The 14630-nt window shown below is 32.1% G+C and overlaps 1 protein-coding gene across 1 annotated transcript in view; it reads left to right on the forward strand.

The window, feature by feature from the left end:
- PTPRD (protein tyrosine phosphatase receptor type D) overlaps positions 1-14630 on the forward strand; it is a 1876190-nt gene that overhangs the window by 699124 nt on the left and 1162436 nt on the right. The gene's annotated exons all lie outside the window — the stretch shown is intronic.

Here is a 14630-nt window from a genome sequence, read left to right on the forward strand (position 1 = left end):
TATTTTTTTTTTTTGCCATATGTAGTGTCCATGTGCTAGCTTATTTTTACTTTATAAGATATGTAATAATTTAAATGCCACTGACATATCAAATAGCATCATTTTTACAGCCAATTAATTAATTAATGAATTAAACATAACTTTTTTTTTTTCTTTACACATAGGAATGGAGGTTAATAATTGTATAGACTAACCTAGAACTGAGAATATTTAAATCCACTACTGTGGAAGGGAGCACAACAAATTATGCCTCCTGGAGAATTTCATGTCAGTCATTAAAAGCCTATATAGAGAATAACTGTGGGACATTGATATCTTCCTCTATAATGTTTATTCAGATTTTAAGAATCAGAGTCATTACATCTGTAATTCAATCTGACTTGAGTGGTACATCCTTGCATCTTTGAACAACTTACATTAATCTTGTGTCTGCTTACTCCTCTTACCTAATTTCACTTTCAGAGTCATAGTTTAAAAACATTCTCAGTGCAGCACATACCATTTTTGAGAGACTGCAAGTTTTTAACCATACTTCCTTAGCACTGAGCAAAAATTATGTCATCATTATTTTGCTTCTCAGAATGGCATAGGATTCACATATTTGCTGGTAGCAATCCTTAGTTTGATTCTACTAGTTTCGGTAATTGGACTACATGGAGAAGTGTCCTTTTAGTGGAAAGATGAATTATCTACTTTTTTAATTTAGGCCACTCTCATATGACATATAATAATAAATGCTTTTATGAGAACAATTTAAATAGGGATCCTGATAAATCTACTGACAGTACCTATCTTAGTACTAACATATCGAAAGGGCATTTTGTGCTTAATTAAGCACGGCATCCACTGCTTGATTTCTTGCCTGCTGTCCTAGGTCAACCAGTACTTCTCCAGGTGTTCACCAAAATAGAAATACTACCTTAATAGTGTTTTCATATTTTTTTAACTCTGTTTATTATTATTTGTTCTTGTATGTTACTTCCTATTTTGGTACACAGAACACCAGACTTACTGTTCAACAAATATATCAAGTGATACTAGAGAAGCTCTACAATTGGCAGATGACGCCCCTTTCAACTTCTCATTCATTCTCAGTCATTCCCACTTCGGCCCAGCCTGAAAACCACTCCTGCAATACAAACTCTAGTATCGAAAAAACGATAAATACCTTAAAAAATTGCTCATCAACATATTGAGACATAATGGAAATATCTTTCCATATATCATTTCTATTTTCTAGTTGATGCTGAATTGGTTTACCATTTTCTGTTAGTGGGATATATGTGGTAGAAGATGTCTTTCACAATTTCAGAAATAAAGGAGGAGTAGAAATACATGAAATGATAATAAAATGATTGAGGTTGAAAGGCAATAGTACACAATATATTTAATTTTCCTGAAAAAATAAGCATAGATTTTTTTAAGTGATTTAATATAGTTTTGTTTATCACCATTTTCAAATAAATATTGATTGACTGTCAAATACATATATTCCTTATTCTATTTTTTCCCCCATTGGCACAGAATGTTGCTTTATCAGTCTCTATTACTAATTAGTCCTCAAATATTTATATTTTATTTATTTAAATCTTTGTTCTGCCAAAGTTCTGTTAATAACACATTGAAGGCAGTGTCCCCAAAATGACCACTAATTAACAGGCATGTATCCTATCATACACATGCATTTGTATTTTTGACGTGTATTTTTATTTGTTACCATAACCATGAAAATTGACATGAGTTTTTATTTGATTTTTAATATGCTTACTTATTAAGTAAAATTTTACAGTAAACCATATAGACATTTAAAATGATTTTTTAAAATCATTCTTGAAAAAAATAATTGCATCTCGTTGAAGGTACTGAGCAATGGTAAGTGGCAAGGTAGGTGGGCTTTAAGGAAGTTGGGGCTATGTTAATAATAGTAAATATGGAAGATTTTATACTGTCCTGCCAGTGGCTGCCCACCCCAGGCCCTCCCGTAGTTTCTGAGATACCCTTTTTAACCCTGATATGTGTACTAGTACCTAGACATGGAAGACACCTAAATGCTTGGTACATGCCCATGGTGATTGCATCTGTATGCTTTTGATTGAGGACTTTTTAGGTATAGAATGGAATGGAGATAACCAGGAAGGTTCCTGAGAAAGATTATAATATTAAGGTTAATTCTGGGGTAATGTTTTCTAGGTATTTATGATACATCAGTGCTCTGTTAAATATATGTGCAAGTAATTCGTAAACCATAGCATAGGATTTATTTTTCTTAACTAAAATTAGAAAGTCATGTTTCATACTTAGGCAGCTATGTAGTTGCTGTATGACTCATAACACTGGACTGATTTGGTTCTGTCTTTGCTCTTGTCTGATTGTCCTGCAGTAATCTGCTTCACTAAAAATGTCTCCTGCTGGGAAAGATTTAGAATAAAACTTTTGATTACTACATGTATGGTCAAGTTCTGTTTTGAGTGTTCCTTGGAAAGAACAATTCTTTTATGTAGAAAAGATTCACTGAAATTTCTTGAAATCCTGCAATTTGCCGTGAATTTTCACAAAATCATTTACTGTAGGAAAACACAAATATTTTTTCTTCTTTGAAAGAAAGAAACTGTGAAAATTTTGTTCTACCAACATGTATCTGAAGAATTTCAAATACTTTATATCCTGAAAAGGAAATCAATAAACCTGGGTAAAGGGACTGGGTTAAAACTTAAGGAGATGGCTTTACAGGCAAGTCTCCCTAACACTCATGCATACCTTACTTCAGGAATAAGCAAAACCACTTTTAAAAATTAAGCATACAAAAGTCACTTTTAGTATTCACAATTCAATTTTTTTATGTAAGAGCTCATATTTTGTTTCCTGTACCTTTGTTGATGGCTTTATATTCCACATTCCAGTGCATTAAACTGGTTCAGTACTATAATTCTTAGTACTAATTTGATTAATGCACTCTTTGAGCGAACAAAGAAATAACCTCAATGGGAAACAGCTGAGGTTTTGGCAAGAACTCGTGACACCCCAGTGTCCATCTCTGTAAACTCTATTGGGGATAATTTAAATGCATGAGATCATCATTCTAGAACCCTAAAATCAGACTTATAAAGCCATTAGTGAAGTTGTACATTTACCTTTTTAATCATAGTATCATTGCCTTTTATCAAAATACAGGTTTTTGCTACTTACTTGCCAAGTCAGGGATATCATGGTAAAAATTTTGCTCCGATAGTGGAAGACAGATTTATTTTCTAGTGGTAGATCATGTGTTGCCTTTAAAGACACACAATTCAGTTTTTATTGTGGCATGCTTTTATTCCAACTGATTGCTATTAAGAAGTAAGACTTTTTTTTTCTCATTAAAAGTAGTACAGTCTTTTATCTTCCCTTTTCCATTTGTCACATTTAGGGGGTGTATATTATGCAGCTATTTTACAATGTTTATTCTAACCATGTAACCTCATTTTAGTATATATTCTTTAATTTTATTTTTAAATTTACATTTTTATTAAAATATAGTCAGTTTACAACATTGTATCATTCTTATGTACAGTATGTTTCAGTCATCCATATACATGAATGTATTCATTTTCGTATTATTTTTCATTGTAGGTTACTAGAAGATATTGAATATAATTTAAAATGAACAAATTAAAGACTAGATATCTTCTTTGAGGGTATTTTATAATCCTCTGTTGTAACTTCCCATCCATTTCTTCCCACTGTTTGTAGCAGATGAAGCTGAATTTCTCAGTAGGAGTCATTTGTAAGAGAAAAAGAGGAGATTCTGTTCATTTTATCAAGTTACTCCAGTCAGTTCCAATTCCAATCCATACATGGTCACTCTATATATGCATAGTACAATGCCTAGATTTTCTGTGTGTCTTGATTTAAGATTTTTGCTTTCATACCATGACGTAAGTAAGAACTTAAAACACCAGATGACTAACTCTTGGTATGAAAAATATGACTGAAAATGATACTGTACTCTAGGAATACCTTCATGATCCTTGAGTTTGAGTTGTAGGCCGTCTCCACAGCTGACTTTTTGTGTGACTTCTGACAAACAAATTAAAGCCTCTAGGTCTCAGTTTTCTCATCTGTGAAATGAGTCTATTTGTAAATTGTTACCAAAATTATTTTCAACTCTAGTGATCTATTTTGGAGAAAAAGGCTCAACCCCACTCCGTCTTTGTATCTGGGTGAACAGAAGATATTCTGTTAAATTTTCACCGAAGTTCATGCATAGTTGAACCTTAAAATCCTGATAGTGTAATGATTTTTTGTCTTGACTGTTGATATTTTTGTTTCATACTTATGCATGCAACGTCGTTTTCTTTTATGAACAAAAATATTTTGGTGTACTTTCTTTACAAGGTATCAGTGGATAGCTCAAATATTTGTGTTTATATCTATTCCTTAACATACTAAAGAATTTTACGTTTGTGAAATGTATGCTACCATCTCTCACACTTCTGTAATAGGAAAGAGCAGAATTCCTTAAACTGCTGATGGTTTAACACCAATGCTCAATTCACCACAGTTATATAAGTAAATTTTAAGGAGAGCATTTTCTGAGAAGGGAGGAATGAATAGAATTTTTTACTCAAGGTGGACTTAAGGGAAAAAAAAAAATCTTGTACCTTTTATTTGGATTCTTGCACTACTAGTTTCCTAAAATTATTTTTTGAGTTCTGCAAATAGATACTTCTTACCATGAGGGTATTACAGCCAGAAGTATCAAGTAGTTCATGTGTTCCAAAATTATTTTTATAAATGGAGTGTCTGATAATCCAAAGGGAAGAGTTTATCACACCAAGTATAATTATTTCCTTCTACTGCATTGCAAACTGGCTCATTCTTCCCATTGTTCCCTAAATTGTCCATGGCTTACGGGGCTGTTAAGGAATAAGTGTCATTGTTTAATATCCATGGTAAAGTTTCCCTTGGGATGACAAGGCACATTTGCTTAAAATATTTTCTTCCATTTCTGTTAGTTTCAAAACTAACTTGTAAGATTTTGATTGAAATAACCACCAAAGTGTTGTAAACAAAACGAGTGAGCTTTATACATTTTTTCATTGTAAGATAAACTAAGTAAAAATTTGTTTAGCATTTATTTGATTATTAAGGCATTTCATTTTATTCAATTCTTTGCTTAACACCTGTTTGGAATAGGATTTGGAAAGTAAATTCTTTTTCATACTGAAGTGAAAGTGCTCATTGTTTTCAACGAGTACATTATGTTAATGATGTGATGCATTCTTTTCTTCATCTACCTATCAAGTACTTGTATGTATGTTATTTTTAAAGTTGAAAATTTTCATGGGTTTAACTATTATATATTCTGTCTTTAAAAATTTTATCTGAAACAGATATTTGTTCTTTGATTCTAGAAGAGTCTCTCTCTCTCATTTTGCTTAGTCTAATGACCTAAACACCCATCCATATTGTCTTAAATCACAAGATTTCATTCTTCTTTTGTGACTGAATAAAACTATCTTTTTATATATTTATTCATTTTTAGTTACATATTTATGCACACAGATACCACATCTTTATATACTCATCCATTGATGGCAGAGAACTAGCTAATTGTCTGAATTTCATTACTGAACTATCAATATTTCACTCACTGATTTAAACTAATAAAGTGATATTCTTACTGTCATTATCATTTCCATTTTTTACATTTATATGACAGAGTATGTTTCATGCCAATCATAAGAGCTCTCAAAATTATCTCACATTTGCCCAGAACTGTATGGTTATGGACAGAAACCAGGTCAGTCTTTGCACCTTTCCACTTGATTTTGGATCCGTATTTAGTATTGCAATGATTTATCAAAGCAGTTTATATTGTTGCGATGCAAAAATGTATTCATCTAGTGATCCTCTTCAGAAAAATGGTTATAGGACAAAATATGTTGTAGTCCTATGGTAAGAATAGCACTTAGGTAATTTAGGATTAAAAAAGGCAACTTAATCTTAGCTTTAAATATAGGAAGCTCAAATGAAGCAAACCTGTGTCCCTTATTTTGATGTGCTAGTTTGTGTATAGTTGTGTTTTTTTGTTTGTTTTTGTGCAGGTGGACCACCTGTTGTCTTATTGTACCATTATATATCTGTGTAACCTAGTTAAGGCACAAGATACTCTATTTTGAATATGAAACTTAGATAAGTAAAAGTTAAGCTTGCTGGTGGCTAGAAGTAGGGAGGTTTCTTTACCTTCTTAGAATTTCTTTTGAGAATTTCTAAGCACTTACACTGTAGAGACACAACTTTGGGCAAGAAATCCCATGATTAAGGAAAGCTATGGAACTGAACCTCACCAAAGCCCCAGATTATAAAATTGAAGGCAAAAGACCGTAATTTTAGTGAAATCTGTTAACATCGTATTAAAGATTTATTCTACCAGTATTCAATTCTTTTATTTCTTACTGTTCCTGTGATGAACATGGATGGGATGCACGTGTCTCTGCCACGTGCTGCTGGTTTTTTCACAGTTCTGCTTCTTGTCCTACAGTGGATCCTTTAATTTAGAGCATTTGCAGCCTCTTGCTCAGTCAATAAAGACCAAGATGAACTTTTACAGTAGTTCCGAGGACAATAGGAAGCACTGAAATTCCTTCTTAAGTGATGAAATGTCTAAGCCGTGGTTTGTGTAGCAGAATTCCTGCAGAGTTTAGTAGAATGTTAGGCCCATTTCTCTTGTCTCTCTCAGAAGTTTGCCATTAAAAAGAAATAATTAAAATAAAAAAGTGTGGAAAGAGTCGTTTATACAATACATTCCCTGCTCTAGATAAGAGGGTGATTTGGGATGCTTTGTATTTAGTTTTCTAAAGCGAGTCATTCCATCATGGGCCAGCTTAATTCTGGTTCTTCTGTAATGTCTTACAATGTCACAGATGAATCTCTCTTGGCTTTAAACTACCATTAATTCATGACTTGATCCATGTGTTTTGCACTTGGCATAATTTGATTTTATTATAATTTTTCCTCATTGTTTATGATACCTTTCCACTCTATTTACTGCAAGTTAGCAAGGACAGAAGTATGGCTCACGTTTCTTTCTGTCGTTCGTAATGTGTAGCATGAAATCTAGAGAGTGAGGAAGACTTGGTGATATTCTTGATGGACCTTATCTCATCATCCCTCGGTGACTAGAGCCATGATCTCCTTTCTTCCCCCTAAATTTACTAGGTCTTTGATTCTGTCTTGTTTCACTAACATACAAGAAGAATTTATGCCTTTAAGTTTTGTTCTTAAGCAAAAGTATTAGACACTTTATGTCTGAGTTTTTCTGGCGGAAATAAGGCTCAAGGCCATTAAGTATTTTATTTTTCAAGTAGCAAATTTGAACTTTTGTGCAGCGGGTCATTTATCAAGTGAAATAATCTTGCCCATTTAAAGCGATTTGATATAAAAGTTTGTATATAGATTAACAAGTGCTAAATATTAAAATAGGTTTTTGAGGATTTGAACAAGTCAAGTTGGACAGGATTAGTGGCTAATTGAGCCCACGAGTTGTTTGTTAGTGTATTGTATATTACTCATCCATCATAGGTTTCATCTTTTCACTTCTTTCTGTCACAATAGCAAGCATAGAACCTCCTATTGAAAACAGTAAGTATCAAAAAGGAATTTTTTATGGAAGTTTTAAAAAGCTAGATTAGGTAATAGATTACTTTTAATTCATTTTTTTAGGTCTTCTTGGTATGTTATTCGGTTTCAAGTGTTCAAATGTAGCAAATAAATGTGCACTATTGCGAGACCAACTGGATAAACTGAAAAACACTTTTGTCAGTTTAATTGGTTTAGTAATTTATCATAGTATCTGAAGGATACATGTATATTCAATAATAGTAATGTGTCACAAATAGGTATGTTATGTACCAGAGATTTGCTGTCAACTGTTCCAGTAGTTTGAAATGCCTTTCTTGACAAGCTGAGGAAGGAACCTCTTCTCATCGGGTAGTATTTCTCCTTCCCTGAGGGTTTAATTTGTTTTTGATGGAAAGATGATCATGCATTTGCCAGTGTGCAAATTAAAAATATTAATGAACTGAAATAAAAAGTAAAATAAACTTTTTTCAATTCACAATAAAAGTTTATGTTCGTATCTCAAACTTGTTAGCCTATCTCTGTGTCTCTAGGCTCAGGCAATGGGGAGAAAATGTGATGAATTTTATTTCTTCAGGCTTTTGGTTATTGCTGTTTTCTTTTAGAAATGGGAAATGCCATTTCCTTTTCAGTCCAGATGGCTACTATTTTCATGTTCACTAATAAAAGAAATCAGAAGTAAATGAGAGAAAATATTCAATGGGTATTGTTTTCTTTTATTATTATTTTATACATGGTTTCATATGGCACAGAAAGTAAAAACTGACTTCTGCAGGTTAAAATCAGTGAAAAGCTTGTTGGCATTTTGTGTATTGCTAAGCTGCTGCAAAATCTCAAAACTCTAATGCTGGATTGAATCCTAAAGGAAAAATGACATACATTCATGCATCACAATGACAGTATTTGTGTTAAGGGAACTGTTACTGGTTTATTTTCCCAGTGAACAACTCTTCATATATTGGATATAGCTGTTTAGCTTGGAAGTCATGCTAGGACTCTGAAGCAAACATACGTAATTATGTAGGATGTGTGAATTCATCTCACTTGTAACCCACTAGAAGAACTATTTGAATAGATGAGGGTCTCTCACCCTTCACACTGTTGACATGTAAGACTGCCCTGTGGATTGTTAGCAGCATCCTTGGCTTCTACATACTGCATGCAGTAGCAGTCTGCTGGTTCTAACAACCGAAAGTGTCTCTAGACATTGCCTTTGTCATGTGGATCCTAAAATTACCCTTTGTTGAGAAGCACTGGAATAAAATGTGGAATATGCTGTAGGTAACTAATAGGAATCCTTTATTCTCAGCATATGTTTTATCTCTGAAAATCAACCCTTAAAACAAGATAATCAGTAATCTGTTCTTACTTGACAAGTTGTTTTATTTTTATTTTTGTTGTTGTTCCTCTAGTTTTATATGTATCCGCTGAAAGTTATAAAGTAGATAGCAACAAAGCACTTGTATTATCAACATGCTTATGACATATGTGACATATGATCTTACATATCAACTAATCTATATGTCAGCATATCTACATCTATCATCTGATTGGTATCAGTGCAAGATAACAGCTTAGATAATATTCTGGATGTCTGCAACTTAGTATAGTCCTGTTTAAACTAACAGAAGGATTTCAAAATAAAATGAGATTCAGTTAAAATTTCCTTTTGGTAAATAAAACTTTCCATTTCTCTTAAAACTCTTTTAAATTAACAATCAAAACAAAACAGTACAAAAATCTCTTACTGGAATTGACAATAGAAAATCTTGGAATAAAGTCAGAATGATCTGAAATAATGTAGTAATTCTTTAAATTCACTGAATTGCTTCCAAGTTCATAATCAGAAGTTAAGTACTTGGAATAAAATCAGTCAAATTTTTGTCTTTCCTTATGAAGGATTGAATTACATTGTTGTAGGCCTAAATCTTTAGTAGTTTCCTAATCGTCCTTTCCTTTATAAAGTTGACCCTTGAACAACGTGAGGGTGCAGACCCTCAGTGCAGTTGAAAATTGGTGTATATCTTATACTCAGCCTTCCATATATGTGATTCCTAATCCACAGATTCAACCAACCATGAATCATGTACTACAGTATTTGCTATTGAAAAAAAAAATCCACATATAAGTGTAAACACAATTCACACCCATGTTGTTCAAGAGTCAATTATAATTACCTCTTGGTGTGTAAAAGAGCAAAAGACTTAAATTTTAAAATTCTGGGTTTCTGTCCTCCTTCTGCTACTGTTTAGCTATTTAAGTAATCTAAGTTACTTAACTTTATTTGAGCTTTAGTTTCCTTAAGGAAAAAAATGGAGTAATATGCCCTCCTACTTACCTTATATCTTTGTAACAAAGTTCAAATAAAACATTAAACTCTAAGCCCTCAAGTGTATTTGCCATGTATTAAGTTCAGCTTATTCTCATAAATTTTCTACTTAGTAAAATGGTATTAATAGTAATAACACTCGAGACTTACTCTATACATTTTTACACGGAGATAAGAAAATCTACTTGCAAAAAGCTTATGCTTGTTCGATGTGATCAAAATAATCGCATTCTACTGAACTATAGTGTATTTAAACTAGATCATAGTTTTACAAATATACATAAATCCAGATGCAATGCAGAAAAGTCTTCTGTTAGTTGAATTTAATTAGGTTTCCAGAGCAAGCATACCTATACGTATACAAATGTGGGCAAATCAACCTATGGAGACAAAATGTCTCTAAATCTCCCAAGTGTGATTAAATGACCAATACGATATAAATGGTGATTACAAGACTGAAGGCAGTAATACAGAACAATCAGTAGTTTAATGTAACCCTTTAAAACTTGTTTACATTTTGCCTCTGCCAAACAGAAATGATCTGCTAATACAGCCTTGCTAAAATGATCTGTAAATACTGTCTTTCTCTTTTAGAACAGCTGGATGTGAAATGTACTGCTTAATAACGCAGATGCAAGGTTTTGTAACATGTATTAAGATAGATTGCTTATATGAAATGGAAATGAATACTATAAATCAAAATAGCTCATTATATGCTTCTTGTTTTGTAGTAATTTATTAGTTTTTAGTTCTTTATTGTTCAGGTCTCAGTTTATTGAGTGTAGGCCTTGTGAAATTTGCTTAGATGTATGCTTTTGCTACAGTGAAACAGTGTGCATATTATATCTTGCCTTTGCAAATATGAGTAGAGATCATTGAGAACGTTAGAGAAAGTCATACTATTTGACGACTTCTTAATAACATTTAATAAAATGAATGTCAATATTTTATAAATAGTAAGGAAAATGTTTCAACATAGACAGTACAACCTACAAGATAAATAGAAATACAACAAGAATCCAGAAAGTTCTAAGAGAATTTAAAGTGTCCATGACTAATCATCTTTTTTTTTTTTTAAATATTACTCTGTTTTGGTATTTGAATCTGTGTAAAACCATGTGTTCTTACCTTAAAATTTATGTGTCAGTTTATTCAGGGTAAGGAAATGTTTTTTAAGATCTTAAACACTTAATTTTCATTCACTCATGAAAGTAAGACTACAGACATGAAAAGATATAATTACTGTCTTCAGGAAGCTCGTACTATAATTGATGCTATATAATGCAATCTGAAGATTCCCCCCAAAAATCTGGGATTAGCAAAATGGGAAAATGCAATTTAATTAAGTTATAATTTATAAAAATTCTATTTTGAATTCACTTAACATGAAATTTGAACTAAATAAGAATCCAAATAAACCATGTTATCTTTTCAGTGGCCTCCTGAATTAAACTTTTGAAAAGCCAGGTATTATGTAAGTTTCTACCTAATTTTTATGTAAGTTTGCATCAGTCAATGGTTATCTGATATGCGGCAGCAGCTTCTTTCCCTTCCCTTTCACCCTTGATGAACTCTACTGGCAAAAATAGGTAAGAAGTGAATTGCAACTGGGAAGAGAACTTCCAGGTGGAGAGAGTAAATACGTATCTGAATGTATCAGTGACACATGTCTTAAAGTGAATGAAATTGGGCCCAATAACAGCAGAATTTTCTCTAAACGTTTTTTTTCCGGGAATCCCTCGTATCTCTTTGACAATAACAAACCCGATCAATAACCCCAAAGTACATAGAATTCTGTATCTAAAACAAACACTATATTCTTTGCCATTCATGCTACCAGTTTTTACAGAGAAACATCTTTGGGTGTCATTTAGAGTCTCTCCGTTCTTAACTTTGAGCAAATCATTTTAAAATTTGTTAGATGTTTTTTTTTCTCATATTACTAAATAAAAAGGGGGTACATTAGAGGGCGAGCAAGAGTATTTTTACAGGTAGGCAGGTGTTCCTGACAAATAAAAAGTGACAATGAAAGAGAAATATGAGGAAGAACTCTTAACAGGCATAAGGCATTTCAGTGCATAGCAAGACGGAGGCCTTGACTGTGTGAACAAGTAACTCTAGCTCTCAAAACTCCTTTGTAAAGCAGAATGAAGCCCAGTGGAACAGTGGTGCTGACACATAACCAAAAATGAGATGAACTTGTTCAACATGGTTGTAAAAGAGAGCGATTAAGCACTTAAAATATTTTAGAAAAATACATATTTTAAAAGGTGGTAATTTTTTTTTTTGATAATTCACTTGTGACACTCCCCCACCTCCCAGATGATTTCAGAAAATGTGACTTGTTGAATTATTTTAGAAATAACATACTGGATAATGTAAACAGTAATTCTAGTGCTTTTCCAATGAGTATGACAGCATTATTTAGAAATGGCTTATCTACACCAATTCTGTTGTACATTATATACTATTTTCTGTCAGAACAAGTATGCTTAACTATATTAGGTTATATTTGAAATGTATGAAAAATAAAATAGATTATGTCCTATTCCATGACATAATGATTTGTATCTTGCATAAATTGAATAGTGAATAATGAGATTTCTTCATAAGTATGTGGTCTCTAAAGACTCCAGCATGGATGGGCTGCCAAAAAAAAAAATTCATTTTGTTTTAATAAAACAGTGGTTTTAATTAGCAATTAGCATCATAAAGTTCAGAATATACCTAATGTTTACATAAATGCCATTTACTGTTCCCTTCAGAATACTGAATAATACTTATAAAAATTGGGAAAATATTATTGATTTATAGAAGAATGCCTTTATGATATTTAAAAATATGTTTTAGATGTACATAAGTCATTGTGCTTAGGCAGCTGGTAATTTTAATTAAAAATTAAATGTTAATTTACTTGTCATTGCAGATTATTAGTGTTGAGTAGTATTTCTCACCTTCAATTGTTTTAAGTAGTTCTGTCATTTTATTTTTGTTGGTGTCTAATTATTTCAGTGGATATGGCCAAATAGTCTTTTGCCTAGGTGCAAGATTTTTCAGATTTTTCTCTACTGTTTTGGTGTCTGATAATGCATTGCAAGATAAACTTCATAAGAAATAAGTCAGTGAATGCAAAGGGCCTGATCACCTCAGTGAGATACTTGAGGATAATCAAAATTGTTAAGGAGAGTACTTTTATCCAAAATATAGAATAAATGAATATTAATTACTAAGAGATGATAAACAATATATTGTAATTTCCTTATATTGAAACTGTATGTTTTGCCAGATTAGTAAGCAATTCAAAACAAACTGTGTGTTTTCAGCATAGCTATGAGAGAAGTGGTATATTAACGTTATTAAATAGCTGTCTATTGATTTAATATTCATGTGCTGTTAACCATGCTGTGTTTTGCTTAGATTATTTACCTTAATACAAGGACTTTGAAAGGCAATACTATTCTCATTTTACAGATGAGGAAACTGTTACTCAAAAAGATTAAGTAATTGGCCCAAGAGCTGGGTAAACCATAGTCCATTGTACTTTGAAGTCTCTGGCACTCTTTTCACTAAGTAGGGCTGCCTTTCTCTTTGTCTTGTTTGACATCACTGGCAGAAAATACAATACATTTTACAGTGATTGAGTAAATATTAGCTCTATAGCTTAGATTTTCTCAGGAATGGGGCAAGCTGATAAAAATACTTAATTGAAAAATTATTCTGCATAGATAAAAAGAAAATATAAAGCTTCTTTGATCTTTTCATGCCTTAGTATCTACTACAAAACTAGCTAAAGTAGTTGAACTAAATTTTAATATTATAAGTAGGTGTATTTCTCAAAATGTTTTAATGTAAAAATACTTTTATTAGAAGAGAGAAATTGATAGTTTAATCATTATACACTATTATTAATATTGTATTATGTGCTTCTAAGTCCACGGAGAGCAAAGACCTCAAGTGCTTGAGAGAGCAGTTTCTATTTTAGGTAGGTTTTATCTCATTCTTGGCAAATGTAGAATAAAATATAAAAACACTTCGTGTATTATGTTAGTGCTACTTGAGAGTGTTTTGATGTTAAAAAAAAGGAAAATTTAATTCTTTATTTCAACATAATTATATTTTACAATATTGGATTTCAGCCTCTGCATCCGTCCTTGGCTGAATTCTACATCTAATTAAGCTAATCATAATGGAAAATATATAATTCTACATTTCAAAATTCTTCTCAAATCCTAATTCATTTATAGTAATATGGCAGCGCAAAACCACCAGCATTAGAATGAAGAAACCATTGTGAAATATTACCTGTCATATGCAATTCTGTGAATGTTTACTGAATAGTACTTGACCTAAGATGCAGCCAAGTATGTAAGATTAATTTCTGGTGCTGGGTGAAGTGCTCTGTGTAGCATTAAAAAATGCTCACATTTATTCCATTAAAAAAGGGAGAGAGAGAGAGAATGACATATATAAAACATGTAACAAAACATGTAACTCGAGGAATACTAATTCATTTATCTGTTGCTATTTAATGCAACCCTGAAACTTAGTGGTTTAAAACAACACCCATTTTACTTTACCTCATGTATTTTGGGTTCAAGAATTTGGACAGAGCTTGACTGGAGATACTTCTGTTCCATGAGACATCAACAGATACTACTCTGTGATATTCACTGGGAAAATG

This window comes from Camelus dromedarius, chromosome 10 (genome assembly GCF_036321535.1).
Source record: "Camelus dromedarius isolate mCamDro1 chromosome 10, mCamDro1.pat, whole genome shotgun sequence".
NCBI lineage: Eukaryota > Metazoa > Chordata > Mammalia > Artiodactyla > Camelidae > Camelus > Camelus dromedarius.